The sequence below is a fragment of the Manacus vitellinus genome, unplaced genomic scaffold (assembly GCF_001715985.3).
Source record: "Manacus vitellinus isolate BGI_N305 unplaced genomic scaffold, ASM171598v3 scaffold_3_pilon, whole genome shotgun sequence".
Classification (NCBI taxonomy): Eukaryota; Metazoa; Chordata; class Aves; order Passeriformes; family Pipridae; genus Manacus; species Manacus vitellinus.
This window is the reverse complement of record NW_021940535.1, coordinates 34,646,960-34,659,678: the sequence shown is the minus strand read 5'-3', so window position 1 is coordinate 34,659,678 and position 12,719 is coordinate 34,646,960.

Here is a 12,719-nt window from a genome sequence, read left to right as displayed (position 1 = left end):
TTTGAAACATTCTCAGTTAGGAAACAGTCAGTACAAAATAAATTACAAAATTCAAGTCAAAGTTAAGGATTAAATTTTGACTTTTATTATCTGCCTTTCTTTACAGACAGGCATCATCTACAGGATCAGGGAGTGCAGTACTATGCCCTATAAGGTGGTAAGGAACAGAGGGAGTTTGGTTTTTATTGCAGTGTTGATAACTATATTTTTCTTTAGGCAGTGCCTTGTCCCTGAATCTTTTGTCATGCATTACACAAGAAAAGTAGATTTCACGTTAAATGGATAGGTGTGATAACTAACATTAACACTACATCAAATATATATATATATACACACAGCAAATACATATTTATTCTCCTACAATATTCATTACTTCGATATGCCTTAAAGGACTATTTGCTACATCTGGTGACTGGAGATACTTTAATTTAGACAGGTAAATTTTCTTCATTCTTCGTAGGGTTAAAAATGCCATTTGCATGTAAAATCTCATGACTCCACATGGAGGTTCTAGGCTCAGTTTATGAAAAGTTCATGACTCTAAGATTGAAAACCATCAGATTATAAGAATAATATACTCTAATCAAGGCAGAACTGTCATGACTATGGCTAACCTATCATTTTAATTATATTGAATGATTAAACAGCTATATTTAATAACTTCACTAATGACTAAGTCTTATAGTGCAAGACATGGTATGATTTTTCTTTAAGATATTAATTTTATCCTAAGACTTGATTTTTTCTGACATCTATATTGTTTCTGCACTGGCATCTTCATAGTGCAAAATTAATTACATCTGGGTAGTTAAAGTTACTGAATTCCTTTGTATTTTATTGTATTCTGGTTTTAATATTTGAAGGTACCATGAAAAAATATTTAAATTTCTCACTCTTTCATTGCTCTGTTTCATTTTGAAGCAATACACATTTTTCCAGGACCTAATAAAGGTGAAACTGTTCATAAAAGATTATTTTTATGATCTTCTATTTTCTGTATTCAGTCACATAAATGTGAAATCATTACCCTGTGGGGATTGTGGTTTTTGTTTGCAGTGGCACCCCAGAGACAGTATAAGGATGCATTTACATAACCATTGCCCTCAGAAATGTCACAGTATCAGATTTAACTTACTGAGTAATAAATTCTTACCAGCTTTCAAATCCAAAAGGGGCAGCATGGGAATGACTCCTTATATTACGTCTTTAAACATGTATTTCTTATACTTTCTAGGTGATAGAAAAATTACAGTGAAGTAGGGAGGAGGGAAAGGAGAAAGAAACAGTAATCCAACCCTTGTTGGGGAAATTTGAAAAGGTCATTTCTTGTTTCTTGTCTGCTAGCACTGGGGCACACTTTTTTCTGTTTCTCTGCCCACCTTGTACTAGTGCTTTTGAGAGGAGGTAAAGATTCATCCACCTTCATGATGCAGTTCTGTTTCTGGGTGAAGATAGGACCAAAACCAAAACTGAATAAGAATAAATAATATTGGAAGACGCTTTCAGCCAAGTCTTCTGGATTTCCCCCTCAATTCTCTTTTCTGACACCAGATTCTTCTTCTGACATCAAATACTTGAGGAAAAGGAACAGTTTCCTCACCATCTTCTCAACTACTAATTCAGCTTTGACTTAACATCTGGTTTTACCTCCATAACAGGTTTTATGAACAGCCCAAATGACATTGCTCTTTTGGCTCTGATTGTTCAGTTAGTCAGACTCTTTCTCTCTCCTTCTTCTTAGTCAGTATGACTTAGGAACTGAGAAAGTATTGTTTCTGATGGCATGTGTGAGCCACAAACTAGAAGTGTTAGTATGGCCCCATCATTGCCCAGTTCTGGAGTCATTACATTTAAAATTGTAAGCAGAAGCCTAGCAATATTCAAATATACTCTACTGCTAAACTATGCTTTCTACATCCTAATCATCCATAATATGTATGCACTTATAACTACAGGCTGCTAATTCCCATTGCAGCAACAGGCAAATCTGCAGCCTGGCCAGTGGGTGGCAAACTGGAAATCTGATCCGCCCCTGCTATGTGGCCCCTAGTCTACAATATTTCATATAATGCTTTCAACATGTCACTCCCATCAGAGGTCCTGCTATAAAGCTTCAGCACTTTACTGCTCAGAAAGGCAGCTCTAATTCACTCATTTGTGGTTCTGATCCAAGACTTCACTTTTTACTCTTTTACTCTCAGTATAGGCCCCAAGATCAATACGGTCCATCACCATGACAAGCACACTGACTCCAGAATACATAATGCCATATACATCCCTAGGAAGCTCTAAAACATCTGCAGCAGTAAAAACAGATTAAGCCTCAGGGATACAGGCACGCCAGAATCCAGTACATGAATAGGCAGAGGATGTCCCCAGTGCTCCTCCTCTCCATCCTACCTGCCTGGAGGGAGGAGACTAAAACTGGCTCCTTCTTTCCCCTCTTCTCCTCCAGAAAGATGCTGCTGTGACAAAGTCAATGTGGGAGGCAAAGTGGCAAATAACTACGCTGGCAGGATTTCTGAAGTTTGACAATTGCATTAGGTATCTTCCCACTCTTTATAATATTTCTCCTTGCTTCTATCGGTTTGACTATTATATGAAAACCAGCAAAAGCTAAATGATGTGGGAAAAGGAAGTTTAGAATTTTCCTGAAATTCTAGGTGGAAAAAAAGAAATAAAATACAACTTTTCCATCATTTGTAAGAGGCAGATATTTAGCATTTCTCGCTTCCTAGTGTTATAATGTTCTGATATATTAAAAATTCAGTCATCTCCAAAACTATTACTGGACTGCTCTACAATAAAAATGGTTTAAGAGCTGGGTACTGTCCTTGGCCAAGTGCATCAGGTGACAGTGCACCACCACCATCTACTGATCAACTGACTGTACTACCAACAGAGACCCCCACTCGGACTGATTTGGATTTGCAGATTTTAATTCACACATTAAAATTCTTGTACGGAACCAGAGTTTGTCACATTGAATATGCCTGACAGGGAGAGTAAAGACAGCTAAATTTAGGAGTCTGGAAGAACCATCAAACTAAAAAATTTCAAGGAGCGATTTCCAGCTGCTGCTGGAAAAACTAAATACAGATTATTCAAATAGTATTTTGCTTTGACTTATGAAACATGAAAAAATGGTGATTGTATGGAAGGTAACACTGATTAATGTTGCACTGAAAGGATTAAATGCTGCTTTCTTTTCCTCCACTTTTACTCATGCTAATAAAAATCATCATCAGTAAATGATCTCTGAGAACTCTCCCAAGGTGTAAGGCTGCCTATGTCCATTTGAAGGGGTCAGCAATGTAATGCATTGCATTGCATAGGGCACACACTTGGTTTTTCAGCCTAAGCTCAGAGTACATCTATTCAGAGGAGCTAAGCTGCTGCTTCTCAGTATGTCTTCTTTAATTTGATTATATAAATTAATAATTATTTCATGGCAAGGCATTTTCATAATTATGAAAGCGCTAAATCGATGTCAAATTTCTTAGCTTAAAAGGGATTATTTTGGTTCATATTCTTTATAAAGTAAGTGGTTCTTTTTTAACCTTTTAAGTTCTCTGTGTACTTAGACCAGCTATTCACTTTTTTAAGAGGCTGCATAGAATCTCTTTCTGCCTCTGTAGCAAAAGGAATTTTTTTACTGGAAAAGTTATGGACGTTTAAAGTGTGATCTCTCAGCCTTTCTTATGTTATTGAATTTTTTTGTTCTGATACTTCTGTAAACCAAGTTGATGTGAATGAGGATTAGCTTGGCAGATCCAAGTTGTGTAGAAGTGGGAGACTATTAACAAGAATCCTGCTTTGTAGCTTGTGCAGTATCTACACTGTGCAAAGGGATCTATCAAAAATACCCAGTCAGAGCACAGAATTTCACATCTATTCTGTCTTGGCGTAAATGTCAGTGCATTGTGTATGAAGACAGACTGGTGCTCAGAGACATCCTTTCCACCTCAAGTCTGCTGCCTTTTGTTAAAGTATTCCATATGGCTTCTTCTTCAATCCACTTATCTTCTTTTGCCTATGCTGGTGAAGTTGTGCTGACTTACAGCAACAGATAATAAGTCATTATATTCTGTGCTAGTGTTACCTCTGTGTTCAACTTCACTATGTCTGTGCACTAACTTAGATGATCAGTGCTTGAAGCCAGTCACCTTTGATTTATTGCTGAGAGTGCCATGCACACCTCTACACAATGAATAGTGTGATAATAACAACTTACTCCCATTGAACAAGAAATCAGACACTAGGTAATGACCCAGTGGGCTGTCTTGTCTTTGACTGCGGTCAGGGAATTTACAGGTGTTCAGCTGGCCACAGGAGGGCTCTCATATTGTTCCCTGGATTCACCAAGGAATACTATATGAACAAAGATCACATAATTCAGATCAGACAAATTCTCTCTCTTTCCAGATTACACCCATAGTTTAAGAAAAAATGAAGTTTTTTATAGTTCTTAAACAAAGCCTTTCCATCAGGATTAGGGCCAGCTGGGATCACTAGATGTTACAGAATATGAAACCATTGTTCCCAATATTTTTGTAGCCGGAACTCCCTGCAACCACCTTCTCCACTTTCCCAGTCCCTAGACTTCATCTTTGTCTGTCTGGTGGTTTCCAATTCTGTTTTCTTTTTTGTGCATTCCCTCATTTTAGTGTCTCTTAATGGCAATAGCAGGGAGGTCATGCTAATTATCCCAGTAGGGTTTATTAGCCTGGACTCCACTCACTGCCGTGCTTTGCTTCTAATGTCATGACTCTATTCTGAAGCACACCTGAGTGACTGGAAAGTAAGAACATGAGCTTTTGTTTTTTTCAAGATGTTTTTGCTGAAAGTGTAATGTATGTGTGCCTTTACACAGTATAGTAATTTTTAAAGAATTAAACTAACTCCATAGGCTTTAAAGTGAACAAAGAATGAAAGTCTTTTCATCAGTTAATACTTTCCTTGTGTATATGTATAAATATATATGCCTACCAGTGGCATGCATAGATACCATTGTATGCATACATATATGTATTTATGTGTCTTGATATATATCTATGTATCCTTTTACAATATGTACATAAGGATTGAAAAAGAACAGCACTCCACAGTGACATTGCAAACACATAAAGAAATGCTTTTCATGGAGAGGAGATATAAGAAAAGCACGCTTGAATTTTACAATGAATTTTACTTCCATGTTGGTATTACTGGATTTCCATTTTCAATAGTTTGTGCGTAGCCACATACATGTGCATGCATGGTTACATGGTTACAGCCATGGTTACATAGTTAGGCCTGCCATTCAAAGAGTTACAGTTTCCTATGGTGATCATTTCAGTAGTGTTTATGAAGGCTATGACCAACCTGAAACCTTCATTTTAATGGGAATTGTGTGTCTAAACATTCCTGCGAACACTGTGTCTGACAGTCAGAAGTACTGAAGTCCTTCAACCCAAAGCCAGCACATCTCAAAAGCAGGATGGTATGCACTAAGCCAGTCTGAAACAGAAGCAGACAAACTCAGGGCACATTTTGACAGCTTCGCTTTTGGGACTAGTCTGAGTCACTCTCGTGCTGAAATAACATCCCTGTGCCAGAACAAATGCAGGGCTTCCTAGGAACCTCTCACTCTCTGCAAGTATGTGATCCAGTTTTTTGTCTACTTTTCTTGGGTCAAACCCACTCATTTTTATCCTAATTTTCTCCAGCTAGATAAAATCAGAACATTATAAGACATGAGTAATGAGTTCACCTGTCATCTTCTGGGCTTCCCCAGAAAAGTTTCATTCATTCTGTTTTGGAGAATATAAATAATACAGTCCTGCCCATCATTTCAGTATTTCATATTACTTACATTCTGTCTTTTCCAGATGATGAGTAATTCAGGCAAAACCACCTGCAGATGCTCCTTCTCTCATTCTTGCTCCCCTCCCTTGGAAATCTGTGGCAGCATTTGATTCAGACAAAGAGTCCTGCAAAAAATTGGGAAGAGTGGATTTTTGGATAGCAAATGAGACAACTGCTCTCCTATTTTTTTAATGTCATTTAATAAAATTTTCAGCAAATGTTCAATTCTGGTACATTTGTAATCAACAGCACAGGGGGCAGGTTTAATTAGCAGTCAGGAATTGGGTTCTGTATTTGTGCTTCAGTCAATATGATCTCCTGCATATCAAGGATAATGCAAACTTACCGTGAAACGTATCACAGTTCAAATGACTATTCAGTCATGTCACAGAATACTCTGAGTTGGAAGAGACCCACAAGGATCATCAAGTTCAGCTCCTGGCCCTGCACAGGACCAAGAATCACACCACGTGCCTATACCATATCTACATGCTTTGGACAAACACAGGGATAAAACAAAGTGCAGACAGAGTTCTGTGCACTTCTAATAAGTATACAGGAAAACACAGTGGAAGATATGCGAACCCTGAGCCTGAGAAGTCCTGGCACAAGTGTATAAATATTTACCAGTATGGTAATTAACTTCTTGGCTGAATCTAGATTGCATAAAATGTTCAGTTTCAGTGCACTCAGAAAAGAAAAGCAGTGGACCACAAAAAAAAAAAAAAAAAAAAAAAAAAAAAAAAGGGTGTTTAAATATAATAATGAATTGCCTTTCAATTTTTTAGTCTGCAGGTGAATCCCCTTTATTTTTAAGTTTAGCATTTGTATTTTAAACATGTAGAGAAAGAGCTGCTATCTCCTTTTCACTAGAGCAAGGACTAATTTAATTTTCTCTTAAACTCTGGCATAGAGAATACTGTCATCTCTTCTTCCCCTACCCGACAAAAACTCTTCTATTGTTCATCAGTCCGTTGATCACCTTCCTCCAACAGGTTTCTGATATTGCTTTCCTTCCTTCCCTGCCAGATGCAGCTTTGACACCTGGTTTTATGTACAATCTCATTTCCATTGCTTCACCCCACTGTGCTATGCACAGACAACAAGTGCACTCCGGGTCTTCAGGGGCAATCCGAAAACAGCAGGACTGCAATTATCTTTACTTCCAGGGAATGGCGAAATCTTAAGGGTGTTGGGTTTGGCTTTTGGTTATTTCCAAAATGATGGGAGATAGCAGGACAAGGAAAAGGCACAAGTACACCAAGATGCTTCCTGAGACAATGAGCTCTGGGAACCATAAGGCTCAGAATAACAGCAAGTAAATCATCAGAACCATTTGTAAGCATAAATTCATGTGAAAAAAATGAGCAGTTTCCACATGCTAATATCACAGAATTTAATACTTATTTGTCACGTGAAACAACATGGTAGCAAACTCTGTGAGCTTGAAGACATTAGTAATGAGCTTGAGTTTAGCAACAGAAGGGAGAAAATGATGTTGAAATGTGCACCATGTTAATTGTTGTGGGAGGGACAGTGTTTAGCACAAGCTAATTCAAAGCCAGGTCCCTGGGAGCTAAGAAACTAGTTGCATTTGCTGGCACAGCTGTGACTGTCTAAGAGATTACTAAGCCCTGATGGGATGTGTGTGGCAGTCAGATTCAGCAGAACAGTCATTTGAGAAAAATTATATCAATAATTGTCTCAATGCTTTGGGTTTTTTTAACTAGGTAGTAAAAATTAAAATATTTCCCAAATTACTTCCAGTAAGAACTGGTGTTATAATATGGTGGAATGAATATCTGAAATATTTTAAAAGTAAAGCTTAGATAGAGCCTTGAAAGTTCTACTTTACAGAGGTTCCAGGATTACAATACAATTCTCTGTATTTGCAAATTACCAATAACTGTGAGCTATTTTTAAGCTACTGTATAATTGCATTTGGAAAAAAACCTGAGCTTTAAAAATGGCAAGTCTCTAGCTCTTATGAAGAAACAATGATTCAAACTATTGCAGCACTGTCTGTTGGAGTCAGCAGGTGCATTGACACCAAACAAAGGTAAGGGGTGAATTCTGATCAGTCAAAAAACCCATAACTCAGTTTTAATTAAAGAAGGAAAGAGGTTGAAGTGGGAAGGTGCAAATGGATAGGGAAGAATCTGCAGTAATAGAGATTAGGTAAAATTGCTAATTGTGGCAGTAGGTATGTTTAGGATAAAGCAAAGTTTAGAAATATGAACTGGGATAAATGTATGAGATAAAACAAGTGGGAAAAGAAGATGAAAAAAAAACAAGAAAGTGCTGTTCAGAAGTCTGGGTGAGAGGGAAAAATAAACAGGTTTTAAATGATAAGGAAAATGACAAGGTTTTTGAGCAGAATGTCATAATTTCCAGTTGTAAAACTGATGTGCTTGAAGCTAAAGTTTGAAGTAAAAAAAATTGGAGCAGAAAGATGGATGAGATTTTTGGTAAATGCAGACAGTAGCTGAAACCATGAGAATAAGTGAAGTGTCCTGGGTGACAGGAGGTCTGAGAGCAGAGGTAACAGGCACATGGGAGGAAAGGAAGCCACAGAAAGACACAATTGATTTGGGAACTTCAGAGAAATTTTGTTTCAAAATTCTTAGTAAAATTATGGTTTCTGGGAACAATGTTTGCCAGTTTTGTACTGATTTGTAAAGTGGTTTCATTTTTTTCCCCCCAAAGACTAAAATCTGTACTGAACTTGTAATGACAGATCAAGGCCATTAAGCAAGTCTCTGCTGCTGAACCCAGCCTCCTAAAACCCTCATTCTGACTTCAAGACTCCCTACTAGCCTCTCCTCTGCAACCTTTATGCTATGCTTACAGAGCTTTTTTTTTTATATCTCAGCCTGGTCCTATTCTGGCAGCTCCCACAAGATGCATATAATTTTATTTAATATAGAAATAGGGCATTAAAAGCTACTTTTGGCTCTAATATTTGTTGAAGCCTCGAGCTGGTCCACATTCAGTTGTCTACCAAGGGATTTAATGTGCAGTCAGGTATGGGGATCTGTTTCACAGACAACTGTCTCACACTGACTTCCCTACGTGAACAAGTACTTAGATCTTGCTTAGGCAAGCATTTCTTTACCTTATGAGCATGTGTAGGCACTAGTTGACTCATATTAATGGCACAGCATGTGGGAACTTCAGGGTAAAAGCTATTTATGCAAAAGACAGCATTTTGTTTTGGTATCCACATTCAGTATGGCTACAACTAAAACAACAGGAGTACCCAAACACTGCTAGATTTCATGTAAGAATATTAACTATTGTTTTCTTGGCCATAAAACTTTGCTTTTCTCTTTGAAATATTAAGGAATAAATAGCTTCTATAATTTTCATGTAAAATGTGTAATACCACATAACCTGTAGCTGTCTCAGTTTGTCAGGAGCATTGCAAAATAATCTTCAGGGCTTTGTACTTTGATGTTTACTCTCTTTTTGGTTTAAGTTTAGTTTTGTGTGATCTTTCATATGTAAAGTAACTTCTCCACTGGTAAACAAGAACTCTTCTAAAAATAATAAAAGTACTTCCAAAGCACTTCTCAAATGCACAGACTGATGCTGCCAACTAGAAAGGCTAGATAATAGCCCGATAGAGATATGCCTTTATTACAAACATTTGCACCTCCTGGTTCGATGAATTCACTTGCTATATAGAAAATATTTAACTGTTAATCCATTATAGATTTGTTGTTGGCTGTCTGAGCACTGCTTTCATAACTTACATTTGTCTCTGTGGAAATAATACCACAAGAAATACGGTACTAGAAGTTGTGAGAGAGAATAGAAAAGAACTAATTAGCCCAACTTTTTGCTTAAGTATATTCAATACACCACTCAAAAGTGTCTGAAAACTGAAGAATTAAAAATTGCAAATGTTAACTATAAGCCTAACTCCAAAGGAATCTGTATACTCTGCAAGGCACTCATTGAAAATGTCTGTCTAGTAATGATTGGTACAGAGAGCCACATTAATAGGTAGTCATGTTGCAAGTATATTAGTATTCATTATGTGAATGGTCAACTGTTTGAAAATGTGTTTGTACAATTTAAAATATAATTTATATTGTTCGTATAGTGTAAAAATGTACTGTGTGTAGCTACACATAGGAAATGCTGTAGAAAGGAAAAAATTCCCACCTTGGGATAGAAATAGCTCCAGCCATCTAGTTTCCACTGGACCTCCAATGCTAGGGGTCAAGTATTTTTTTTGAACAGAAATCACAGAATCACAGAATGGCTGAGGTTGGAATGAGCTTATGGAAGTCATCTGGTCCACCTTCCTGCTCAGGCAGGGCCACCTAGAGCCAGTGGCTCGGGATTATGTCCAGGTGGCTTTTGAATATCTCTATGGATGGAGATGCCACAATCTCTCTGGGCAGCCTGTGGCAGTGCTCAGCCACCCTCACAATAAAAAAGTGCTTCCTGATGTTCAGAGAGAACCTCCTGTGTTTCATTTTGTGCCCATTGCCTCTGGTCCTGTCACTGGGCACAACTGACACAAGCCTAGCTCTTTGGACCCCCCCTTCAGGTATTAATATACATTGATCAGATCCCTTCTGAGCCTTCTCTTCTCCAGATTGACCTGTTCCAGTTCTCTCAGCCTTTCTTGATAGGAGAGATGGTTCAGTCCCTTTATCATCTTCACGACCCTTTATTGGACTCTTCCCATACCTCTCTTGTACTGAGGAGTCCATGAATGGACACAGCACTCCAGGTTTGGTCTCACCAGTGCTGAGTAGAGGAGAGGGATCACCTCCCTTGGCCTGCTGGCAATGCTTTGTCTAATGCAGCCCAGGATACCATTCACTGTCTTTGCTGCAAGGGCACACTGCTGGCTCATGCATGACCAGAGTCAGAGCTCAGCTCTCACTACAGCCTGACTTTGGTCATATTATTGTATTAATGTTATTTATTGACACCTCTCCTCTGGTGTTTACTAAGGCTGCAGTAAATTGTCTCCTTTTTTTTCTTTAAGGGTGTCTAGCCAGTGGTTGTCAGCAAACAAGCATGAAAACGTGACTGGTGTATAACTGATATTTGCTTAAGTTTGAGGAGGATTTGAACTGAGCTCTGAGACATCAACTATCCCATGTGTCACAGGGAGTTTTCATCCAGGAATCAATGGCATTACCAGTATGTCAGTATTAGATACTTCAGTGCTCACTGAAGCAAGGGAGAAAAGATCATTTCAAGAGAAGCTATTTGGAGGAATAGCTCAGCTTCATTACATGAATGGGTGCATTTATGAGAGTGCTACCATACAATCATATAGATAAATTTAGCTTATTCAGGTAGGAGACAAGCCCTGTGTGCCCAGCATAGTCTGTAAATATATCTGGTCTGAAATACAGAGTGATAATGCAGGGAGTGTGTGGCACAATATATAGCTTGTGTTTTCAAAATCTGCAGCCCAGAGGTACCTTGGGCTGCATCATAAGAAGTGTGACCAGCTGGTTGAGTGAGGGAGGTGATTCTGCCCTCTACTCCACTCTCATGAGAACCTGCATGGAATACTGTGAACAGCTCTGGGGCCCCCAAATAAGGACATGGACCTGTTGGAGTGAGTCCAGAGGAAGCCATAAAGATGAGTAGAGAGCTGAAGCATTTCTCCTATGAAGAAAGGCTGAGAGATTTGGGGTTGTTCAAGCCTGGAGAAGAGAAGGCTCCAGGAAGACTTTATAGCAGCCTCTCGTACCTAAAGGGGGCCTCTAAGAAAGCTGGACAGGGACTTTTTACAAGGGTCTGTAGTGATAGGACAAGGAGGAATGGCTTCAAATTGAAAGAGGGCAGGTTTAGATGAGATATTAGGATGAAATTCTTTATTATGAGGGTGATGGGACACTGAAACAGGTTGCCCAGTGAAGTTGTGGATGTCCCATCCCTGGAAGTGTTCAAGGCCAAGTTTGATAAGGCTTCAGGCAACATGATCTTGTGAAAGTGTCCCTGTTCACGGCAGGGAAGTTGGAACTAGATGATTTTTAAGGTCCCTTCCAACCCAAACCATTCTATGACTTTGTCTTCTCTGTGCAATATCTCGTTCCTTTTCCAGCCCAGTCATTAAGTGTTATCCACTGATGTTGCAAGGACTGTTGTATCTGTACTTTTTTTTTTTTTGGGGGGGGGGGGAGACATGAGGGGGAGAGGTGTTTTTTTTGGTTTGGGTTGGTTGTTTTTTGGTCTGATTTGGTTTTGGTGTTTTTTTTTGTTTGGTTTGTTTGTTTGTTTGTTTTAGTGGGTTTTTTTTGTTGTTTTATTTTTTTGTGGAAAGTATACAACTATATTCAGGAAAAGAATACAACTATATTCAGAAAAATGCATTTTCCTCTCTGTAACAAATTGCTCCTGCTTTTGTTATGGACAGAAATAGGTTTTATATAAATTTCTAGCTCTGTGCTCATTCTATTTATGCTAATTTAAGTTCATGCACGTCCAGAGAAAGGGAAACAGGTTCTCAAAAAAAGATGCTATATGTGATTATTTGCCACATGGCCAACCTTCTTTCTTTAAGAAGGAGTTGCCTCACAGTCACTAACAGCTCCTAAACTATGATTAGTTTTCTTATAAATCCACTAGGCTCCTCAGGCCATGCTCCATACAAGATAACTGTTCATACATGCCATGAATTTACAATATTGAAATCTTTGTTTATGATAAGCAAGAGTAAGATCACATGATCTGTATTCACTCATTTGGTCTTCTCTGTGAACAGAATTGCCTTTTTGTACCTTGTTCTCTTATAGGACCTAACTTTACAAATAAGTCCTCCAGATTCTCAGGATACAAAGACAAAGTTGCTGTGTCTACATGGTATTTATCAACACTCAGAAAATGTATTTGAA